Below are 21,681 nucleotides of genomic sequence, written 5' to 3'. Positions count from 1 at the left end.
CAGGTGCAATTGTGTTCTTGTAAACCCCAAATATTGTTCCCTTTATATTCTTACTGACACAGCAATCAACTTGCCTGCATAAGGCCTGCAGGACAGAGTCTGGAAAACATTCTATGTCAAAATGTATTATTAGAAAATTAAATCAACCAAGACACAAAACACTCTCCTGAGATGAGAAATAAATTACGTATTTAATATTCTACAAGCTTAAAATGGTAAAAACCAAATCATCTCTGCACTCACTTTCACATTTGCATGTTACTATTTACACAGTAGCCTGCCTCCAAAATGCCTATATACATTCACATTCTGCTTGTATCTTGTGGTATGTACATTTTACAATCACATCATAAAATAATCCCATCATTTCCATTTACAGCACAAGAACAAAAGGAATGCTTTGAAAGTATTCATTACCATTTCAGAAAAAATTGCAGGAAAAACCACCAAAGTAGGCCCCAGAAAGAAAGAAAGAAACAAAATTGACAGTGTTAAAAAAAGAAAAAGACAGAAACAACAACTAAGGCATCAATAAATTATTATGGCACCATCAGGCGCATTGGCTTAACAAAGGGGAACTCAGTATACGATGGCGGAGGAAACAAATTTCAGTATACCCAGTCCTTTATCTTCATACAGATTAGGCACTGTAAGTGAACATCTGATCATCAAAAATCGGCATTTTACAGTGTGACAGAGCACATCACACATAAAATGAAATTACAAAATTGATGGAGAAGAGATATTTCTCACCTTATCTCCCAAAATCATCTTCGCATTTATTGATGAATTATTAACATAACTCTGATACTGACTGCAAATATTTGGCGATTCATGTAATCCCTTTGGCACTTGTAATGTACTGGGAAAATGAAATACTACAGCTTGCTTTGATGACGTGGACAATGTCCCATCTTTGGTTCTATTGAGTAGTACAAAAAGAGCTTACAAAACCCATCAGCATTAAAATTCTAAACCTTAACATTGTTTACAGTATTTGACTTGCATATCTAGTCTTCACTTTGACAATAAAACATTAACTATTACTGCATTAACAGCATAAGTCTTTGAAAGGGACATGGCAACTTGTTTTTAGTCTTATTAAAGAGTGGACAGAAAGGAAGCATATACTTCATTACATACATTCTTTTTTATTTTCTAATTTTGAACAACTTCTTGAAGCTGTAATGTACCTGACATGGTTGGGAATGGGGTCTAACAGGAAGGAAAACGGAGCACAGAAGACACAAAGACGGCATGTCTCTTCCAGCTCTTATTCACTACAGCAAAAGTGGAAGCGGTTACTCCTTAGCATTTTCAATTTCCCGACCATGGCTTCTTCTTGACTTTGTCACTGAGTTTCTGTGAAGATAAACAACAAAGAAATGAAATTTTCTTCCGTCGAGATGTTTTTCATTGCAACTGATTGACAAATTGCCCTACATCGACGTAAAACACTGATCAATTCAGTGCTTATTTACGTCGATGTAGGGCAATTTGTCAATCAGTTGTAATGAAAGAAATGAAATGCCAGAGAATAGATTAAGATTCATTTTTCTTCTTCGATTCTGAGTAGCAAAAGTTAAAATGTATGAACTACAGACAACATTTTCACTGGTTTATTCTTTCATTTTATTTTCCTAAAACACAACAAAGGTCACATTGTTAGCAATTAAATGAACCTATTCTAAACCATGCCATTAAATCAATACATTTTCCACAATGACCTAATCAATATCCCCATCACAAAACAAACACTATGCAAGAAATCAGTATGATAGGCATTACTTCACACGGCGTATTGTTCAATATCACCTAATGTAAAGCAAAATCCTGATTCTCCGACACACCATCAGCCTGAAAACATTGTGAAGACCAACAACCTTCATGGATGAACATCTGTTCACACTTCACACAGCCACCCTACCACAAGTTGAATCCATCAAAAACTAATATAATTTTTTAACTTTATGGGAGCTCTGACTTAGCTGAGTAATCAACTCATGAGAGATTGACTTGCGTCAGTTGGACTGTATGGAGTACAGAATTATAAATGTTCGTGGCTTTACAATTTATTCAAGAAGCTATGTATGACAATGGAATGGTTAGCATGAAGTGTACAATAGATCATACACAAAAAAAAGAAAAAAATTCCCTTCACTTTTATTCGCATGAAAAGCTTGTGAATGCCAAGGTGCATGCTCAGAGAGAAAAACTAAAAGTAAAAAACAATAACAAAACAAATTGATGATTTAAGACTGCATTCACACAAAGAATCTAGATGTAGGCTTAACTCTATCAATACCAAGGATTATCAAAGCTCACTATTCAATTGGCATCACATAATAAACAACAGCATAGGAGCTTACGAACCAATTTGCAATCATCATGACGGAGAAATCTTAGAACCAATTAAGACAAATGAGGAAAAAAGGACTATTGCATGCAGGCAAATTGTCATCTCACTTCACTTAGAGTTTACACAAATGAAGAAAAGTTGTTTAAAGATATAATAAAAAAGAGGGGAAAAAATCTTTAAAATTCCTGGGAAAATTAAAAAAAAAAGAAAAGAAAGAAAAAGAAATGGTTCATATCAACAGCAGGAATGATATCTTGTGTGCATGCAGTTTCAAAAGACTGATGCTCAGCAGTGGAATTTCTCATGTTACGATGCTAGCAAAGGCTACGATGACATACCTTTCGGTAGATCTGAGCCCGGAGTCGATTCAGCTCAAAATCCTGCATCCTCTTCTTCTCTTTCTCCTTCTGCTTGACCTCAGGGAGACGATTGTACAACCTTTACCAGGAGAGATGTGACAGAAATACATGTTAAACAGGGCTGCACACTAACCCGTTTTTTTTTTTTTTTTTTTTACATCTACTGGTCTGACCTGTCTGTCAGACCAGTAGGTACCCAGTTTATCAATTTTTCACTGGTCCATTCCTGAAAAAGCTACTGGTCAGACCAGTGCCAGTGTGCAGCGTTGTGTTAAAGGACACATTTGACTTGAAAGTATAGAGTAATGAAGTGATGATGTCACAGTCTTTTGTTTGAACATGGTCAGCAACTCCCCCCTCCCCCCCCCCCCCCCCCACACACACACACATCACATACTTTCGGGCTATGTGAGGTTGTTTAGAACCAGTTTCCATGGCAATGAATGGCTATGACATCACACTTTGGTACTCAATACAGTGGACTCCCGTTAAAAACGAAGTCCCCAGGACCAGCAGTTTTCTTTCATCATATTGAATTTGTTATAACCGAACAACTAAACAACAACAAAAAAAAAAACAAGGGCAGATAATGTCTTACTTTGTTTTCTTTGTTGCAACAGGAATTTTTTCGTAACCGTGTTCGTTATAATGGGAGTGCAATGTACAGCATCAAGGTGACAGAAAGTTGTAATTTGTGGAAAATTCTCAAATCATTGAAGCAACTTGGTTACAGTGTGAGTATATTTTCTGTGTGACATTAATTGGGGGTAGCATTTCAAAGATACAACTTTACAAGGAATTAAAAAGAGAGAACATTAACACACACACACATGCATGTAAACAAGAGAAAGAATAGACTTATTTTACTTACCTTTCTGTGTGCTCTCTCATTTGTCGCTTTGATATTGCACGCTTTTTGGGATTGTGGTGTTGGTCTGGAACAGGAAAGAGCAATGTCACAATAAGATGAGCTTAGCAACATGGTCAGCAGTTATTTTACAATCACTATGCAAAGATTAACTTTTAAGATCAGATGAACAAATGAACAAAAGAATATACAATACTTACCACCTTTAATCATGTTCTAGCCCGAGGGCAGTAATCATATTCTACACTAACATCTCTTCATCTTGTTACATACCTGCCAACATTTCAAGATGAAATATCTTACTCGTGGATTGCAAAAATCTTATTTTATATGCAAACTGAAGTCAAAAATCTTACTTTCGGTCAAATCTTCAGAAAATACACATGAAAGGTATAGCTAAATATTTTTTTAAAGGGACTGTACAGTACTGGTTGAGGTGAGGGATTCATGTTTTGAACAGTCCTAAGTGAGATAATGAGAAACTTCTTATAAAATATGAAAGAGCATGTAATTTTAAGAAGGATTCAACGTTTATTTGATGAAAAATGGTTTACAAATGGCTGAGATATCCAAAAAAGTGATAATAATAAAAGGCGACAGGCCACAACTTTATTAGACAGTATCTCTTTGTTTCACCTTGTTTTTGGATATCTCAGCCATTTCAAAACCGATTTTCATCAAATAAACTTTTGATACCCCTTAGAATTGCATGCTCTTTGACATCTCATAGAGTGGTTTCTGAATATCTCGCAAAACGTTAAAAGCTAAATCCTCGCCTCGACCAGAACTGTACACACCCTTTAAATCTTATTTCTCTGACAGAAAATCTTATTTTACTATTTTTAATGTAAAAAATCTTACTGAATCTGATAAAATCTTATTAGTTGGCAAGTATGCATGTAAGGGTATGGACAAGTGAAATGAAAATGGAAATGAATCCAAAGTATCCTCTGGCATACATGCCGGGGGGTTACAATGAAAATGAGTGCAAGGAGATTTGTAATTTCAGTCAGCAATGTATATGAAATGACAGTTTAAAAGTGTTTTGTGATGAATGTCTAACAAATGAGGTGACAAATTCAGAAGAGCATTAATATGACACCACAAAAATGAAGAAAAAAAATCATAATAAAATAAATAAATGAAGAAAGAAAGATAGAAAGTATTTGATTCTGAACAAGAACACTTTAATTAAATTCACTGTAGGACTGTTTCACAAAAAGGAATAACTGCATAACTCATAAAATGGTCTAATAATCAGTAGCAAAAGCCAACTGTTTAGATAGTTCGGACAGGAATGCAAAGATGAACAAGGGGACTCACCACTCAGTGGGTGGGCATTGGGTTGGATTTCTTGGACCGCTGATCGTGGAAGATCTGGGCTCGCTCCAGTTCACACATTGCCTGGGTGTGGCGCTCCTCTGCGGCGAGCTTCACTTTGCGCTGCCGCTCGCGGGACTTCGAAATGAAGTCGCTGCGGTACTTTTCGAAAGCTTCCTGCAAGGTGAGTGGGAAAATGGGCGAGAGTGACAATAGCAGACATTAACTCCAGCTCAATGAACAGGACAGTGTAATACATTTGGTATGTGATGAACAGTACCCTTCACATAAAATACTAAACTCATATCTATAATCTCATAACAAAAGTACATGGAATCTGGACACGGGGAAAACTGACTACACACATCTGTTTCTAAACATTTTGTCATATACAGAGGGTTAAGATTTGACAGGGCTGTCCAGTCATGTGCTGAATGTCATACACATTGGCCACTTTGTTCTTGCCTGAATAAAGACACACTATGTCTCTTCTTGTTCATTTTCACTGACACATACAAAAAGGGGCCTTTCTGCACTTTGACCATACCATTTCAGTGGTTACATGTAGGTAGTTGGTTTTGCAACTATGGCTGACAACCCTTGCAGGTGAACGACTGATACTAGCCAAACTTTTAAATGAAACAGTAACAAATTTTAGGACAGTGTGGTATACATAGCTCTTTTCAAATGTGTTTTTAGTTAGCACCTGGCTCTACTTCATTATCCCATTCATTTCTAAACACTGCTTCCTTTCCTACAGATAATGGCACAATATCTTTCCACAATTCCCTTCCATTCCTACCATTTCAACTGAAAGTATGTCACACTATAAAAAATGACTTGGATCGAAAACATAACTCTGGGATTTTAACAAACAATGATGCCATGGTTTATCCACTTCTCATGCAACATGATCATAATGCCTTGTTCATACTCTAAATGTACAATGTAAGTGTTTAGTCAATTCCAGGTAATACATGCATACACAGAAGAAAAACAAAAATCCTTTCATCATACCTGCAGAGAAGCCTTGTCACCTGCCTTGACATTTTCTTCGTCCCCTTTGGCTGGAAAGCTCATTGGCTGCGGTCTGGCCTTGGTGGGTGTGTCCTGTTGCCATGGCATCTTCTTGCTTAAAGGCTGAAACCATGCAACAGGTTGGACTATTTTCTTTGGAATTCTGGTAAAGAGAAAAAAAATACAAAGACATTTTTCAAATGACTTGCTTTATGAAAAGTCATTTCTATGAAAGTCCTGTTTAACATTTCTTCTGTCTTTCTACTGCAATTGGTTTATGAAACCTTCTCTCCCTCCACCATAACATCTTATGTCATTCTGTGTCACACAACAAAAATACACTTACAACAGATTTTCACCAAAATAAACCAAGCTTTTTTTCTTTTTTTTTTTGCAGCAGTTCTATACAGCATTTGTGGCAACATATAGCTCATTCAGAACACCTCATTGGTGTGCACTCACAAAAGAGTACTCACACACAAAATATGGAAAATTAATTTGTGCCCCAATATTGCTTAGGGGAGAGACATTTATAAAATATATGTCACTTGTCTCGTTTTAGAGTTCAATAATTCAGGAAATATCCATGCACACATTTATTTCAAAGCAAATGCACAAGAAATTTTAATTGCAGATACAAACCATGCCATGAATACATGATTGATAATTTCTTCTGATTACTCAGTACATCGAGTGTGTCCTACTCAAAATACATGTTTGGCTCTTTTTTTTTTTGTGATGCAGGGAAATAAATTATGCATCTAGTTACCTTGATGGGGCTTCATTCTCCTGGCCTACTATTTCCCTCTTTTCCATTTTTCTTCTCCTCCTCTCGTCATCTTTGCCCGTCACTTCTTTGTTGTCGTCATTCTGCCTTCTTGTGAGAACATTATCCTTGGATGCCAGTTTGTTTTCTTGACCCACATCGATCACAAAGGCAGTACCGGGCCTTGCCTGCTTTTGAGGCTTCTCCTGTGCCCGGGTAGCTGCTGCCCCGTTTTCTCTCGCAACATCAACGTCCCTTACTGGAATTCTTGATGAGCTCTTTGAAGGTTTCTTGAACACCTCATTTCTCTCCACATCCATCTTGGTCTGCTTGCTCATTTTCTCAGTGGCCTGCTCTCTTGCTCGGTTGGTGATACCATGAATAGAGTGAGACCTCTTAGGCCTGCAGGCACAAGGGATGCTGACATCTGAGCCGGTATCACTGAGAGAGTCAGTGTTGTAGGTGACACCGAAGTCGTCCTTGTGCGCATAGTCCCTTCTTCGCTTGGCAAGGTACGTACTCTCCTTCGCCTTCTCCGTCTTGTCTGGTTGTCTCTCCTGGGCTTTAGCCTCAGGAGGAGAACTCTCTGCTGTGTCGTAGACAGATTCCTCCGTCGATCTGAAGGATGCCTCTTGGACCGGACTCAACGACGGCTCCAGTGAAGCTTGCTTCCCAAGGCGGTGGTGACTGTTGGTGACATCTGAAGAGTCCTCAGTGAGAGTGGAGGCAGCGGATGACAACATCGACTCGTCAACGGTCGGCGTGCTGGCAGGAGGTGCTTCCTCTCTGTGTCCTCTCCTCTTTGAGGAGTCTCTTCTCGCCGACTCGTCTCGGCCCTTCTCGTCCGCCCGCTTCCGATGCTGCTCGCGCTGCCTGTCGATCTTGCGTTGCAGCTTCACCAGCTTGGAGCTCAACTTGCGAATCCCGTCCGGTCCCAGGAGTTGCAGCAATCGGTCCGACTCGAGACTCATGTCCTGCGAAGCAGCCAGTTCTGTCAGGGTGTCCTGGCTGGTGTCATTCTGGAGAGTGGAAGACCTACTGGCCTCAGCTGACTGCTCTGGAGATCTCTTCGCTGAGACATCAGTTTCTTTCCTCTTCTTCCTCTCATGATGCTTGTGTCCATTCTGTTGACTTGTTGATCGTGGTATTCTCGATTCCTTGGTTGGCGAGGTTTGAACAATGGCAGCGATCTCCTCTGGGGAGACTCTCCGCTGAAACCTGCACAAGAAATACAGAAATAGAATATGTATTTGCATGGCATCTTCAGAAACCTTGCTGTGCTTTAGAAGTGCCATATATATGTATTGAATAGTGTCATATGAGAGTGCTTGCTACAGAGCCTCTGACTCGCATAAAAATCACAAGGGTTGTAAAAGTCTCCAGAGTCTGTTGAGAAGTAAAATCTGAACACTGACGTAATGAAATTCAAGCTGGCCATAACGTTTCATTACGTTTGCCAAACACTATATTCTGTGCCTATGAGTCACTGCTTACAATGTATACACATACAATGTACTTCCACCAATTGGGAATTGTATGACAAGTTCTCGAAAGCTTAAATTTGTGATGAAGAATCACAGGAAAGGAATGCGAAATAAGTCAATAACCCTTTCCAAGAAGTGAGTTAGTGATTTCCCAGCTTGCTGACAATATGCATTGCACTTGTAGCATGGCAGGAAGCATTTTTTAATGCCACTATTGGCGGACTTGTGACATTTTACATTTGTAAAATTCATGCAATCAAATTATGACATTCACAGTGGTTAACAATTCATGAGAACGTACTCTCCATTGTGAGGCATCTTCTCGGGCGACTGCTCCCTAGGGGTGAACTGCTGCTGGTCTCGATCCCACTTCCTTCTCTGACGAGGAGTGCTGCCATCCGTTACCGTTGAACTACTGGTACTCCGACCATCCTCCTCATCTGTGATATTCACAAAGAGAAAGAGACATATAATATTTGAGTATGATAAGGGCAAGATAGTTCTTTCAATGCACAAAAGGAAGAAATTCAGAACATGCATTTCCTCCTTCAAATTCTAGATTTTTCTCTTCATGACATGACTCTCAAAAGCTAAAATACATTGTATACAGCAAACAGACTATAAGGAATGAAGGCATACTAATGGCATGCCACTGAATGATATTTCTTTAATAAACTTAATTTCACATTGACATATTTATCCTTCACATTACATGTAACACATACACAAATATTAGATAAAGGCTCAAGAATTCACAGCTAAAATGTGTTAGGAGCCTGTCTGACTTGAGGTGTATATGAGGGACATCATATAGGCTCCTGTTACAATGGAGAGTATATTAAAATGAAATCTTCAAATAATAATGAATCCAGATGTCTCACGCGCATGTACAATCTGCTTCATTTAAAATCTTAAATCGATATCACCATCGTGTCCCAGTACTGTAAAACGAGAAATGTTCGCGTGCATTTTAATTTTGCGAATTTCGCGAGCGTAAAGATTCGCGAAATTAAAATGCATGCGAAAGTTCTTTTGTACACTATATGCACTGAATGCCAGTGGCAGTTCGCGAAAATTTCATGCCGCAAAAAAGGCTGTCGGCTCCAATTCGCGAAAAATTCATGCCGCGAATATATCATGTTTTACAGTACCTTGGACAAATTGGTCCACTGTGTGCTTCACTGGGTCCTGGACCAGGTGCGCCAGTCTATCCACCCTTCGCGAGTCCAGGCTGGAGACACTGGACTCATCACCCTTCACATCCTGCCGAGCCTCGCGGCGGGCCTCACGCCGAGCCTCCTTCTGCTGCTGGAGCCGCTGGTACTGGTCCCACATGGCGGAGGCTTCCCGATAGCGGGGGTCGGCCTCATTCTGGTAGAGAGTTTAGTCATAAAACTTTCAATAGCCCTTTCATCATTTGTAAAAAGTCATAGTTAAGCACTGCAGGCATTGCATATGCAGTAAAATAGCGAGTGGAAGATGAGAGGTGTGAATAAAGCTGTGGACTCTTGGGAGCCTGACATTGTAGCCTGCAAAGGGCTTTTAGAATCTTCTGAGAAGATGTTTTCTGTGTTTCAAACAATGTCCGAGTAACTTGTGTGTGAGAACAGAAGCTTATTTTATTACTGCCATACTATTATCATCATCATTATGATCACTGTTTTGATTTCTTTCATCATTTTAAGCATTCCTCTAGGTAGTAAATTTGAGAAAAGCCAATGACATTAACAGTTGTTATGTGTAGGAAAGGGTTGGCTAGTACAAACCTCCATTCAATCGTATAGAGCAACAGGGCTTGCATTCCATGGTAACCAAGAGAGTCAATTTATTTCCACTTAAGAACAGTGTAAGCTTACCTGCAGGATATTCTCAAGAACTTGTCTGCTGTATGTGCCAGGAAGCTGAGGTACATCTGGGCCATACTGGGTTCCGTACTGCTGATAATGCCTCTCAGGATAGTCTGCAACACCTGGCCCCCTCCTCTCTGCCCTCTCGCTGCCAGCTGGTGCATACCTTGTTGGAACCTGGTCTGGTCCTTGTCTGTAGCGCGGAATCTTTGTCGGAGATGTTGCACCAGCAGCTGAGGTTGGTACGGTAGCCACTCGGCTTGAAGGAGAATACTGCTGCCGGTACTGTGCATTGGGCTGATATGCTGTGGAAGGTATCTGCGAGCGATCTACTCGGGAAGCTTCCCAACCTGGCACTTCCTGGAACCGGTACCCTTCCTGTCTTGATCTGTCCATCATGGTTCTGTCTCTGACTAGAGGACCAGTGATTGCAACATCTCTCTGCTGTGGTCCACTTTGCTGGCCGCCAAAGCTGTACGGCTGCTGGGAGAAAGGAGGTAATTCCGGTGGGGATCTGGAGTGCTCTCGTTTCAAACCAACACTTCTCGCTCTTCCCGCTCTGTGCTGGGGACTCAGGGACGTCTGACGACTCAGCTTCTCTTTCTGTATTTCTTGCCTGCCACTGTCGCTGAGCGATCTCCTGTAGCGTCTACCATCCAGTTGGCTATCTGCTGTGAGCGACTGTCCTCTGCCTCTGTCCTGGGGACTTTTGGGAGGAGATCTGCTGTAACCATGATCAAATCTTGGGATCTTAGAAGAGTGGGGAGATGGACTTGTTGGGTCCCGACTTGTCCTACTTCCATAGGTGCCAGCAGGAAATGATGGGGCATGTGCATCATCAGATCCTAAATTTGGGAAGAGGAATGGAGATGGGAGAGTGTTAAGAATATGAACTAGTAAAGTGATGTAAAATAATCCAGCATTTTTGACATGAATCATTGGTCTGTGTGTATCACTGTAACTATAATATCAAAGAAATTGTACACATTAAATCCTGTAAATTGATTAAAAAATAATACAGTAAGAAGACTGGGTGCTAATAATAGAAAGCATCATAGCACGAGGAGCCAACATCCTGCAATGTCATTGGTCGAGAGCTGTGTGTTAATTTCTACTGATTGCATGTTGCCTCATAACAGCCACTGGAAGCATCACGTTTTTGTCCATGGCAAGCCAAAAGGAAATGCATCCAGTACATTAACCATCACGTTACATGATTTAAACAAGAGACCCAGGGGTCTCGCGTTCACCTGAGTATCGCAAGTTCACCTTCCATACATTTCAGCAGACTCTTACCTGAGAACATTGGAAACTTGTGGTGTGGGGAGCTTTGAGAGCTGGGGGCATGGTGTCCATTTGCATATTCCAACTAACTGGTAAAAATACCTGCCAAGTACACTGTACTTTATATAATGTTGGACTATGCAGTTTGGAAAAAAAAAAAAAAGACTTAACCCTAACTGCACTGGGGGGGGGGGGGGGGGGCGCCTCGGAGGTCCCCCCTCGACATTTCGCACGATTACTCTGCAACACGCAATGCTCTCGCCGCGATGCTCCATGACTTTTTTCTTATGAGTTTCCCGCACAATTTGACACCAAATTTGTGACGCCTGGGGGTACGGTTCTGAAGTTACATGACTTTTTGTACATGCACGTGAGGCCAAAAATGGCTAAAAAATGTGATTTTGTGTACAAAGTCAATGCAAATTGAGTTTTTTCACATGGTTCATATAAATATGCTTATTTTTACTCTCAATGGCTAAAATTAGTTTGTTTTAGGAGTATTATGCTTCAAAAAGTGTCTGTGACAAATTTTGTTACAAAAAACAACAAAAACAAAAGGTCGAAAAAACAAAGAAATACATAAGAAATTCATGAAACAATAAAATAAATAAGAAATTGATTTTGATACCAAATTTTTTTAAGCACATTTGCTAAGAATGCCACAAAGAATAATTATACCAAAAATGAGCAAATTTGGAGCTTTATTTACTGATTCAGATGAAAGATTCTGATTTCTCGCATAAATTATCATAATTAATCAAAATAAAATAAAAGAAGACTATTTTCTAAAATTCAAAAACACGATCTTGTAGATTACATCGCACACTACCATTGTGCAAAGTTCCGCGGCGATCGCGCGATCCACGGCCGAGATCTTAGGGGGGGGGCCCTTGAGGCCCCCCCCCCCCCCCCCCCCCCCAGTCTTTCGAGCTACCAAAATAGCCCAGTCTTTTTAGGGTTAAAGCTCGATCACTTCTGGTTCTAGAGAACAAGAATTGTAAATATTTCTTAATGTTTGGGGGGGGGGGGCATTGGGCCCCCTAGAGGCCCCCAAAGGAAGCATGGTGCCCTGTTGAATAAATTGAGATCTTAATCCCCTGGCACGCAACATGCCAAGTTTGGTGAATATTCATCAAGGGATTTTCAAGAAGAATATGAACATGTACAATTTAAGTCCCCAATTGGACCCATCCCATCCCACTCCCCTGGGTTCCGGGGGGGGGGGGGGGGGGGGGGGGGGGGGGGGGGGGGGGTGAAGGGGCACCCCTGATTATTAACTTAGCTCAATCACTTCCGGTTCTATAGAAAATCTCTAAAGATTCCTTAATGGGGGTTGGGTTGGGTGCCCATTTGATGGAATTAAGATTCTATTCCCCTAGGGATGCTACCTGCCAAGTTTGGTGAAAATTCATTGCCAGGTTCTCAAGAAAAAGATGAAAATTTACACTTTGGCCCCAATCTAGGCCCCCTGGGGCCCCCCAGGTGGGGCATGGTGTCCATATGATGGGAATGGAATTCTATCCCCCTAGGGATGCTACCTGCCAAGTTTGGTGAAAATTTATCATGGGGTTCTCAAGAAAAAGATCAAAATTTACAATTTAGCCCCAATCTAGGCCCCCAGGTAGGGCATGGTGCCCATATGATGGTAATGAGATTCTATCCCCCTAGGGAGGCTACCTGCCAAGTTTGGTGAAAATTCATCATGGTGTTTTCAAGAAACAGATGAAAATGTACAATTTGGGCCTCATTAGGACCCTCCCCACCCCCCTCCCCTGGGTCCCAAGGGGGGCACCCCTGATTCCGCCATGAACAAACTTAAAACTACAATCATCAATGTACCAACTCATGGTATTAACTTAGCTCTATCACTTCTGGTTCTAGAGAAGAAGATTTTTTAAGATTCCTTAATTTTGGAGGTTTTGGCCCCTCTGGGGGCCCCCCAGGGGCCCCTCAGGTGGAACATGGTGACAACTTGAACAAATTGAGATCCTATCCCCCTAGGGATGCTAACTGCCAAGTTTGGTAAAAATCGGTCATGGGGTTCTCAAGAAGAAGATGAAAATGTAAAAGGTTTACGCACAACACACGACAGACGACGGACGACGGATGACGGACAACGGACGACGGACGCCAGACGAAGAGCGAACGCAATAGTTCACTTGAGCCTTTGGCTCAGGTGAGCTAAAAACTTATTTCTGGCATAGAAATTTGTTTTCCGTTCAATAAAACAGATGATTTTTGTGCATCAGTCGGAATAGTGTGTATGCGGTATCTATGGAAGTTAGCATAAATCCACTAAGTTTTGCCTTGTGGGTTAAGCATCTCATAGTTACCTTACGTGCACAATTCCTATCTGTGCATCATTTGAATAATGTGGCATTCAGCAGTGAGGCTAAAAAAAGAGAGGAAAATTAAAGAAATCAAAATATGCCTAACTATGAAACCGGCATGCTGATCGTTGCATATGACTTAAAGGGGAAGGCTAGTAACTGATCAGTGGGAATCAGTGGAAATGCTGGGAGATGATTGTTCCAATCCTTATGGGATTCATTCAAGAGTTCATTGTATATCTATTGTTGTGTGGAAATGATTTGCTTCAGAATGGTCTCATATTCAAGTAATGTGTAGTTTAATGCTTCCAGGTTAGCGTCCCTGGTCAGTGACGGAGCATTAATCTGCACATTATTTGAATATGAGACCGTTCTGAAGCAAATCATTTTCACACAACAATAGATATACAATGAACTCTTGAATGAATCCAATAAGGATTGGAACAATCATCTCCCAGCATTTCCACTGATTCCCACTGATCACTTACTAGCCTCCCCCTTTAATCCCATGAATATGGGGCCAACAAACCTGTGTGAGTGCTTTCCATGGTGGTAGAGCTCATGGTTGGAGAGCCATGGGTAGCCCTCACTCCCTGTCCATCAACGGGATATGTGTAGATAACCTCTGAGCTACCTGGAGGTCTGTATGCTTTCAGGAACCCATCTGTCACAAAGGGATCCTTTGTGAGGCTCTGCCTTGATGGTGATCCAGGGCTTTGGCCCTGGGTGGTAATCCCACTGGAGGACCTGGACTTGGAGAGGGACCGTGGCCAACTGTTGGTACTGTACATCTCACGAGCAGTTGGACTCTGCGGCTGCTGGGAGGGCAGATGCTGTGGAGTCTGGGAGGCTGGACGACTGGGATACTGTTGCTCCTGTGAATAGGTCTTCCCATGCACTGCATCACTGCGTGAAGGAACAGGGAGTTTGCTACCAGGTAGAGGTTGCTTCATCTGTTGGAATTGTGACTGCCTCCCCCAAGAACCGGAACGCTGGTGAGAAGGAGCAAATGACTCTACTCCAGGAAAAAGCTTTTTGTCCACCTTGATCTCTGGTGATGATTTTGATCTTGCCATGATAAACAGGCTGTCATCCAGGTCACTGCTATTGTCTCTTCGCAGACTTTCATTTTTGGGACGCTGCCCTTTACTAGGAGACCTCTGATATGGATGGTACTGCTGGGGTAGATCTCTTTGCCATGGTTTCTGCTTTGCTGGTGAATGCTCCATTGGCAATGGATGAAATTCGCCTAAGTTTTGATCATGATCCATATGCACATTGCCAGGTATTTGTTCTGGCAAGAGTCCGTAAAACACATGTTCAGAGGAGATCGGCTTGCTTATTGAATGTGAAGAGGGTGTTTGGAATTCATGATGAGACCGTTGTTGTGATGACTGAAGTGTTTGAGGACTATACTGCTTCATATTCATTACATTGCCATTGGTATCTTGTTGAAAGGGTGTGCCCATCTCTACACTGTGATCAAATGTGCGATCAGTGAGGCGCTGCAGGTGCAGAGTCAGCATGTCTCGAGCGTGATCAAATGCTCCATATGGCCGCTCAACCAGGTCGGCTACAGATCCCAAACTTGGAACTGTGGAGGGATCTTGGACATCTCGCGGAGAGGGAGTTTTATGGGATTTTGGGCTAGAATAATTGCTCCCTAAAGGTGACTGAGACTGACTCCTTTCTGCAGCACTAAGTGCCTCAGATATTATCCGATCCACTCTTTCACCTGGAGCTTCCCTACCAAGGATAGCCTGGACCCGAAGTGCTAACGAATCAGCACTAGCAACAGAAGTGTCTTTTCCAGAAACAGAACTGCTGACACCATCCCTTACGGATGACATGCGAGAATTCTGTGTTGATCTTGGAGAAAAGGACCTCTGTGATGGAACATACCCTTCACTCAATTTTCTTTCCAGTTCAGCCACTTGCATCAAGGCAATCAGATCTTCTTTAGAAAGACTACCACTGGGTGCTACAGATGGTTGACTTACACCTTCACCAACAACACTGAGAAGCTCTTGAACTCGCTGTGACAATGAGTCCCTGGTGAGAGTGCTCTCAGAAGAGTGATGTGAATCTACTGAATGAGCCCCTTCCTTGGCACGACTGGATTGAAATGTTTGCTGAAATGTAATCTTGCTGCTGTCACTAAGCCCAGAATCTTCTCGTGACCGTGAACCTGTGATTCCAACCGGCCTTCCAGCACTGACTGGCATACGTGGAGAGGGTGTCAAGTGGCCTTCCTCTTGCAGCTGAAAACCATCATCACTCTCACTACCGGTCCTTGAACGCCTCACCACTCTGTTAATGATATCTCGCACTGAGCTTGATGTGCTCGCCTCAGATATGGTTGGAGAACTCTTGCCAACTTCAGCCTGGATATTGAGGAGCTGCTGGGTGTCGATACCTGCCTCATGAAGTCTGCGCAAACTTTCAGATTCCTGCAGAAGGCGCCTGACATGCTCTGCCAGCGAGTCCGTAGAGCTCCCACTGGAGTCTGTCCTAGATGTTGCAGGCAACGACTGACCATCTCCTCTCCTATGGGCTGCTGGTGAACCACTGGCATCTCTTGAGAGAATGCCAAGAGGAAGATTGGCTTCTTCTATGCTGTCAGGGCTACCTGTCACCGAAGACGACATACTGCCAGACAAAGCCCTTGATGGGGTGGCTGTACATTTTGCAATTTCTGCATCAAAATCTCCATTGACCTGGAGGAGTAGTGCCACCCTCCTTGCCAGCAGATCTCCTTCACTCTCCTGATCTCTTTTAGCATAGTGTATGCCAGTGGTCCTTTCATGCCTGTCCAGATTTCTGTCATGTCGACCATCACCTGCGTAGCTTTCGTCACTTGAGAGGCCGATGTGATGAGGTGAGCTCTGCAGATCTCTGGGGTATTGGATGTAAGACTGGGCATCTTGATGAATATCCACCTCTGTTGGAGATAAGTATTTGGCATCTAAGGAGTCTTTTGAATGACTTTCAACAGAGGTTCTTTGATACTGGGTTTGAGGTGTCACTTCAGTTTGTTCATGGTGAGCTGACTGGGCACTGCTCTCGAAGTGAGTGGAAGTAATGTGGCCAGAGTCATAGTCAGGCAGGGCAAGATGTTCACTATCTGATTCCCTTGACGCAACTTCAGCTCTACCATCAACACATTCATTTATAACTATTGCCCTAAGACTGTCTCTGTCAGTGCGTACAGCATCTGTTAATCCTGTTTCTCTATCTTCTCCTGGCAACAGACTTTCCTGATTTTCAACCGATGTCGATCCATTCCCTTCTCTTTGTGCAGGCTCAACTGGAGAAGGTGTTGCTTGCTCTACTCCTTCAGATTGCCATGGCGTTGTTGCAGCTGAATCCAGGGTGTCATCAATCTCCTGAACTGCACTCTTTGGAGGAAGATTAAAAACATTTGCATCATCCTTAAGTTCTTCTTGCTCAGTGGCAGAGTCCACTTCATGATGTGATATGGACATGGAGAGTGCTCCACTAACCAGGTCAGCTGAAACTTCAGCAATTGCCTCTTGAACAGCATCTTTGACCATACTTCCACCAAACCCTCCCGCACCTTCCGAGGTACTGCCGTCATTCTCATCAGCATCCGAGAATGGAATAGGAATATCGGTATCACTGCTAATCATGGTGCCTTCGTCATCTTCCACAAATGGAGACATCTCTTTCGTGATGCCTCCAGAGTCATCAGCGGGTGGTCTCAACATATCTCCTTCCTGAGAGTCCATGTGGGCTGCAAGATTGAGTGGAGGTATCGGCGACAGGTCATCTGCAGGCCTACCATCATCCCTAGTCACTCCCCCGAGAGGTGAAATGACATCTCGGTGGGCATCTGCACTAGCGTGTTCCTGCCCGGCAGTAGACACACCAGTCCCACCTGATACCACAAGGACAGGGGACTCTTCCTCTAATGGATACTGGGAAAGAGTAGAGTTCTGAAGAGTAGATGAGTGACCATCACTAGCAGCAGTCGTCGTTGATGAGGTAGGTGGATGCTGGGTTCTCCTTGGAGTGGAAGACACACTGCTGGCCTTGGACGACGCTCGACTGCTGCTTCCAGAGCCAGAAAACCGTGGTGAAGGGCACGGTGATGAGACCAGGACCTCCTCCTGGACCAAAGTATACCAGGAGTCCTATGACGAAACAAAAGAAGCATAAAGTATTTACATCCAAGGAGTGTGGGTAAAGCCAAAATGAAAAACATATCAAGTTGGCATGATTGCTCACTACCATTTGACAATACTTCATACGGCTGTCACATGAAAAAAAAAAATAATCAGAGCTGAGGCGCAGGCAATTAAATGTAAATGTCAAGTATAAAATACAATAATTACAGCTACAAAGTATGTGCATGACACAAACCTAGTACTAAAAGGACTGGGATCTGAAGCATCTACACCAGATAAATTGAAAAATGGATACACATTATACTTCTTTTATGAACCTCAAGTATTGCTTGGGTGCCTTAAAATATCTAGAAAAGGATTTACTTCATTCATGAATAACCCGTAAATCAAGTGAATATCAATGTTTAATTTCAAACTGTTCAATACAGAACTATTGTTTAAAAGTACAATGAAATACCGTAGGGAACAAAATGCATCACACGAACAGTACAATTAACCCACCAAGCAGATTGAAATAAAGGAGCTACACAGTACAAACATTGTACAATTTGACTAACATTGCAAAAACATGACTGTATGAGTGATAGCATTGTTGTGTACGCAGTACACAGAATTTGACCAAGATTTAGACTGATACATCATAAATTATGCCTAAGCATTGCAAAAACGCTGCAATCACCAAACTACGGGATAATCCGTAGCACAAATAACTTAAGACAATGATGTCATTTATAGAGTTTTTATAGCCCTCAAACTTTGACCAATATCCCACAGTCCCTTGTCTCGCTCCCTATCTCTATTGTTTGGATTGGCATTCACTTTTAAAGTATTGGAAGTTTACAGCTAACGGAATAGGTCTACATGTAAAATGAGATCAAACAATGCCATATGCATACATATCTTACTGTAGTCCCATCTATAGATAAGTGAGTAAGACCACACTAGAGTGGTATACCCTTGGAAAGCCTACATCATGAAGATTTCAAAAATTATGATTGTCTTTCCTTTATAAGATCTTGTTTTTTTTCATGAGTGGTTTCTTTTGAATTAAAGCAATATGGTTATTTATAGTTTGTATTTCATGTACATGCAAATATTTATATAAAATGTAATGTCACATAATTTATCAAAGGACTCTGATTTACTTCCTATAGTGAAGACAATTAATTTCTCTTTCAATTGATATACATTTCTTCATAAAGTTTCCTCCTCAAAGATGTCTGTGATATCAATTTGAAGTTACGAGAGCACAGTTAAGTAAATGTGCATGAAATATATAGTCTCTGGCACCAACAGCTTCTAAATTGCATAACGACACTGGTGGATACAGGTTAATGACCAGGGCAGCATAAATTTCATGCATGGAAGTACATAATGGGTGTTTCTAGCTACTCCATGCAAAAGGGCGGCTAGTTTATACGGTTGATAAGAAAGATTCTTTGTGCAAGGCTTCTCCAAGCTTTCTTATCCAGGAGGTACCACTTATAAAAATATCTTAATAGCTCATTGGGGTTTTGATGGATAAATGTTGGACAATTTGCACAAAGGTAGGCATTGCCTACAAAACCACTACATGATATAATGGCCTAACCTGAACTTCATTCAAACACTGAATGAATGAAAATTGAATGAATACTGTTTTCACTGAATACTTAGTAGCCATTTACAAGCCATACTATGAATGAATCACTATATTTCAACAAAATACATTTCTCACAATTTAAATTCTCAACAAAACTTTGTGATCCTAAGGATTCCAAAGTCTTGCTATTGAAAGGCAATGGGCAATTAGTATCTTTTTCACATGAAGTATATTTTGCTCGGACCATTCATAAGGCAAAATTCATAATTGATTCATTTTCAAATATGACAGAAGGATAGGGTCATACAGTGTACATCCCTAAAGTGCACTGATCCTCACCTGTCTAGGGGAGCGTGAGGCAGACCTGCTCCTGGGTCTCTCCTGTTCACTCATGGTGCCAGCGATGCGTGGACTGCTAAGCACTCGGGGGAACGGCCTCCGTGCTGCGCTAAATGGAATCCGAGTCGGTCATTCTGGGTGTGTGAGCATCATGCTGCCCCCGTGGGCCACCTGCATTCAGGCAACGGGATGAGTGTAAGAAAGAAACGATGGTTGAATTATGCGCAGCAATGGCACTCATATAATTACACAGAAATGGATGGCTATGCATTTTGCATTGTAAGGTGACGGAGTACATTTTCATGTCACTGAAAGAGGTAATGGCATGGCTCATGGAGAAACATTCAATTGTGCCATTCAGGTTCAGGGGCTAGGGCAGGTATGCAAAGCAGGGACAATGATTATTAAAACATTTTTTTTTTTTTTTTGAAATGGAGGTCTCCTCTTAGGAGTTAAGACATGCATCATTGCACAAGTGCAATATTACATTCTGAATAACATCTAATTATGTGCAGATGTGTGTATGTCTCACTCTGAACATTAGTAATTAAGCAATGCTCCACTAGGTATATGATATGCATGCAGAAACATGAAATCAAATTGACTTTATTACACATCACTGTATAAAGTTGAATGATATGACTCAAGTAGTTATCACTAAATACCATCAAAGTCACTTCAAGTCACAATACTCAACTGCTTGTATGTAGTTGTACCATTGCAGTATATTAATCCAATAATTACACTACCTTACCAAGGTTAGCCTGTACGTTACGACACTGAGAGCTAAATCTGAACAATAGATAAGTGCCCAACAATGTACTATTTTCTCCATAAATTTTCACTGATGTCCCATGTTTAACAGAGGAATATGTAATTGTTGTTGTTGGTGCTTTTTACTAGCTTCTGCAGCAGATGTGCTTCCATAAGAGAGGAAATCATCACTGGTCATTCAAACTAATTACTGATTGGGATCAAGATGGCCATTGCAGCCACATGATTTGATTCTGCTTCATAGATGTTCGATGCCTTCTACATTTATCTCACCAAAATGCAAATCCTAACCTACATATTTACTGGTGAATAAGGATGATACTTTTCAGCTTAAATGGCCTTTATTCATATGATTTGTCTCTTTTTCTTTTCTTTCTGCTTCACAAAGATATCAGGAAAATTGCATTTATACATTTGCATAAAAACAAATGAAATAAGTCTTGGTAGGCTTTTCATTTTCTTCTTTATGTAACTTATGGCATACTGCCACTGTAGACTACAGGTCTACTGATTTTGAATAGAATTAACATAGCTTGTTTTCAATATGATACATCATGTATAAACTTCGTAATTCATTGGTCTTTTTCTGCACCCAACTACAGGAACAGGGTGAGTGTGTGTGTGTTTTTTTTTTTTTTTTGGGGGGGGGGGGAGGGGAGGGTATGATAGAGAATCTCATTATAGAGAAGAGACAGATATGTTTATCCAAGGCAGGAATGCTGAGGTCCCCATGGAGATGAATGTCACCAGCGTGACTGGCATGACATCACATGACAGAGATGCCTGACTGGGGCTGACTCATGCAACACTCTCCCTCCATCTGATTCTCTCACTCCTTCCCTTACAGCCTCTCTTGACCCCCTCCTCCTTCTCTATTTTTTCATATTTAAATACAGGCAATGCACCAGTTGTCTATCTTTATATCTACCTATCCCATATTCTCTCTCTCTTTCTCTCTTTCATCACCAGTATGGAATTACTCAGACATCTTCTTCCTTTTAAAAGATTAAAGAAGTTGACAAGGGGGGGGGGGGTGCAAGGATTGCAAAAGGGCCTAAACATGGTGGAGCATTTGCCTATAGATGAAAAAAGCAAACCATCACCAATGAAAGTACAACAAACATAATACCTATCACATCATACAGTACTACAAGAGAAAATATGCTACATCAACCCCTTGAGGACAAGTCTCAAGTATACTCGG

The 21,681-nt window shown here is 41.6% G+C and overlaps 1 pseudogene; it reads right to left on the bottom strand.

Annotated features, from left to right (window-relative positions):
* Positions 1–1,815: 1,815 nt before the first annotated feature.
* Positions 1,816–19,869, bottom strand: LOC139735319 (uncharacterized; annotated as a pseudogene).
* Between the last annotated feature and the right edge of the window lie 1,812 nt (positions 19,870–21,681).

This window comes from Diadema antillarum, unplaced genomic scaffold, assembly GCF_040938485.1.
Source record: "Diadema antillarum isolate AM-2024a unplaced genomic scaffold, OU_Dant_1.0 seq00000569_RagTag, whole genome shotgun sequence".
NCBI lineage: Eukaryota > Metazoa > Echinodermata > Echinoidea > Diadematoida > Diadematidae > Diadema > Diadema antillarum.
Note: the sequence above shows the minus strand (reverse complement) of the source record. Positions and strands in the feature narration are given on the sequence as shown.